This window comes from Paroedura picta, chromosome 1, assembly GCF_049243985.1.
Source record: "Paroedura picta isolate Pp20150507F chromosome 1, Ppicta_v3.0, whole genome shotgun sequence".
NCBI classification, from domain to species: Eukaryota; Metazoa; Chordata; class Lepidosauria; order Squamata; family Gekkonidae; genus Paroedura; species Paroedura picta.
Window position 1 is genome coordinate 185,028,384 of NC_135369.1, and position 3,988 is coordinate 185,032,371.

General features: G+C 35.1%; 1 pseudogene; it reads right to left on the bottom strand.

The window, feature by feature from the left end:
• Positions 1-2,261: 2,261 nt before the first annotated feature.
• On the bottom strand, positions 2,262-2,681 carry LOC143826369 (large ribosomal subunit protein eL32 pseudogene; annotated as a pseudogene).
• Between the last annotated feature and the right edge of the window lie 1,307 nt (positions 2,682-3,988).

Below are 3,988 nucleotides of genomic sequence, written 5' to 3' on the forward strand. Positions count from 1 at the left end.
TATAGTATCATGTGGGCATTTTGTTAGTTTTTCAGAAGTGTTAATACTGTTGGAGGAAAACTGCCATGGTTGGGAAAGGCCATGGAACGTTGAAATTGACATGGTTGGGAAAGGCCATGGAATGAAGAAATATTTTTTTCACATTTTTTTACTTGTAAAAATTAGGTAAATTCATCGATATTTTCGTACGGTTAAGTACCCTGTCTAGTATTAGACCTGTTGGAGTAACATTGACATGGTTGGGAAAGGCCACGGAATATAGAGATGTTTTTTTCACATATTTCCATGTAAAATTTAGGTAAATAATTCAGTATCTTTGTACTGTTAAGTACTGTATGTATGGTTTAGGTAGCTTTATATATTGTTCCGGGTGGGTATTTTGTCGGTTTTTCAGAAGTGTTAGCCTTATGGGAGTGAAATTGACATGGTTGGGAAATCCCATAGAATATATAAATATATTTTTCACATTTCTTTACTTGTAAAAATTAGGTCAATTCATCGGTATTTTCATACGTTTAAGTATGCTGTCTACGGATCGGTTAGCTTTATCTTTTGTTCCGGGTGGTTATTCTGCTGGTTTTTCCGAAGTATTAGACCTGTTGGAGAAATATTGAAACGGTTGGGAAAGCCCATGGGATGTATAAATATTTTGTTCACATTTTTTCCTTTTAAAAGCTGGTAAATTAATAGGGATTTTCGTATGGTTAAGTACTGTAAGTACGATTCAGGTAGCTTTATATATTGTCCCTTGTGGGCATTTTCTTGGTTTTTCAGAAGTGTTAAAACTGTGGGTGGAACACTGCCATGATTCGGTAAGGCCATGGAATGTAGAAATATCACAGTTTTACCCTTTAAAATTTAGGTAAATAATTAGGTATTTTCGTACTGTTAAGTACTGTATGTAACGTTCGTGTAGCTTTATATATTGTTCAGACTGGGCATTCTGTTGGTTTTTTGGAAGCATTAGATTCGTGGGAGTAACATTGACATGGTTGGGAAAAGCCATGGAATGTAGAAATATTTCTTTCACATTTTTTTCTTGTAAAAATTAGGTAAATTAATAGGTAAATTAATAGGTAAATTAACAGGTATTTTTGTACGTTTAAGTACCATGTCTACTGATCAGTTAGCTTTATATATTGTATCCGGTGGGCATATTGTTGGTTTTTGAGAAGTATTTCATCGCCTTTTTTTACTTGCAAAAATTAGGTAAATTCGTAGGTATTTTCGTACGGTTAAGTACGCTATCTACGGATCGGTTAGCTTTATATATTGTTCCGGGTGGTTATTCTGTTGGTATTCAGAAGTGTCAGAACTGTTGGAGAAATATTGAAGTTGTTGGGAAAGCCCATGGGATGTAGAAATATTTTTTTCACATTTTTTTTCCTTGTATATACTCGTAAATTAATAGGGTTATTAGTAAAGTTAAGTATTTTATGTACTGTTTGGGTAGCTTTATATATTGTACAGACTGGGCATTCTGTTGGGTTTTTGGAAGTGTTAGACTTGTGGGAGTAAAATTGACATGGTTGGGAAAGCCGATGGAATATATACATATTTTATTCACATTTTTTTATTTGCAAAAATTAGGTAAATTAATAGGGATTTTCGTACGGTTAAGTATCGTATATACGCTTTGGGTAGCTTTATATATTGTATCGGCTGGGCCTTTTGTTGGTTTTTCAGAAGTGTTAAAACTGTGGGAGGAAAACTGCCATGGTTGGGAGGCCATGGAACGTAGAAATATTTCTTTCACATTTTTCACATCCTGGTAAAAGCTGGTAAATTATTGGGTAGTATCGTGTGGTTAAATACTGCATTTATGGTTCAGGTAGCTTTATTTATTGTCTGGGTAGTTATTCTGTTGGTTTATCAGAAGTGTTAGACCAGTTGGAGAAATCTTGAAATGGTTGGGAAAGCCCATGGGGTGTATAAATATTTGGTTCACATTTTTTCCTTTTAAATGCTGGTAAATTAATAGGGATTTTCATACTTGTGGGAGTAATATTTACATGGTTGGGAAACAACATGGAATGAAGAAATATTTTTTTCACATTTTTTTACTTGTAAAAATTAGGTAAATCCATAGGTATTTTAGTACGGTTAAGTACCCTGTCTACGGATCGGTTAGCTTTATATTTTGTTCCTGGTGGTTATTCTGCTTGTTTTTCAGAAATGTTAGACCTGTTGGAGAAATATTGAAATGGTCGGGAAAGGCCATGGGATGTATAAATATTTTTTTTTCTTCTGTTGATATTTTATTAAATATCGTTGTGTAAGAACAAGTATTCATTCTCCTCGCTCAGCAATCTTGCATTTGGATTGGTAACCTTGATAGCAAGCTGAGCTGCCCTCTCCACAATTACTTTTCGATTCTTGGAGAAAACATTGTGAGCGATCTCTGCACAATATGAATTGTTGCTCATCATCAGCACCTCTAACTCTTTGACATTGTGGACAAGAAACTTTCTGAATCCTGAAGGCAGCATGTCCTTTGTCTTCTTATTTCTACCATACCCAATGTTGGGCATCAAGATTTGGCCCTTGAATCTTCTGCGAACTCTGTTGTCAATGCCTCTTAGTTTTCTCCAGTTACGCTTGTTTTTGACATAGCGATCAGACTGATGACGGTTGAACTTCTTGGTTCTCTTCTTGAAGATGAGGGGTCTGAGGGCCGGCATGTTGTCAGTCGGCTAATGGTGACACCCGCCCGTCTCGGAAGCGCCAGCAGAAAACGGATGTACAAATATTTTGTTCACTTTTTTCCCTTTTAAAAGCTGGTAAATTAATAGGGATTTTCGTACAGTTAAGTACTGTATGTACGGTTAGGGTGTGAAAGGCCATGGAATGTAGAAATATTTTTTTCACATTTCCCCCCTGTAAAATTTAGGTAACTAATTAGGTATTTTTGTACTGTTACGTATTGTATGTACGGTTCAGGTAGCTTTATATATTTTATTGGGTGGGCAGTTTGTTTGTTTTTCAGAAGTGTTAATACTATGGGATGAAAACTGCCATGGTTGGGAAAGGCCATGGAATGTAGAAATATTCCTTTCACATTTTTTCCCTGTAAAATTTAGATAAATAATTAGGTATTTTTGTACTGTAAGTACAATTCAGGTAGCATTATATATTGGCCCGGGAGGGCATTTTGTTGGTTTTTGAGAAGTGTTAATACTGTGGGTGGAAAACTGCCATGGTTGGGAAAGGCCATGGAATATATAAATATTTTTTTCACATTTTTTTACTTGTAAAAATTATATAAATCCATAGGTATTTTCGTACGTTTAAGTACCCTGTCTACGGATCGGTTAGATTTATATTTGTTTCCGGGTGGGTATTCTGTTGGTTTTTCAGAAGTGTTAGACCTGTTGCAGAAATATTGAAATGGTTGGAAAAGCCCATGGGATGTAGAAATATTTTCTTCAAAATTTTTCCTTTTAAAACCTGGAAAATTAATAGGGATATCCGTACGGTTAAGTATTACATATACAGTTTGCGTAGCTTTATATATTGTATCGAGTGGGCATTATGTTGGTTTTTAGAAGTGTTAATACTGTGGGAGGAAACCTGCCATGGTTGGGAAAGGCCATGGAATGTGGAAATATTTTTTTTCACATTTTTCACATCCTGGTAAAAGCTGGTAAATTAATACGGATTTTCGTACAGTTAAGTATTGTATGTACCGTTCGAGTAGCTTTATATATTGTTCACACTGGGCATTCTGTACGTTTTTTGGAAGCGTTAGACTCATGGGAATAAAATTGATGTGGTTGGGAAAGGCCATGGAATGAAGAAATATTTCTTTCACATTTTTGTCTTGTAAAAATTAGGTAAATTAATAGGTAAATTAACAGGTATTTTTGTACGTTTAAGTACCATGTCTACTGATCAGTTAGCTTTATATATTGTATCGGGTAGGAATTTTGTTGGTTTTTCAGAAGTGTTAAAACTGTGGGAGAAAAACTGTCATGGTTGGGAAAGGCCA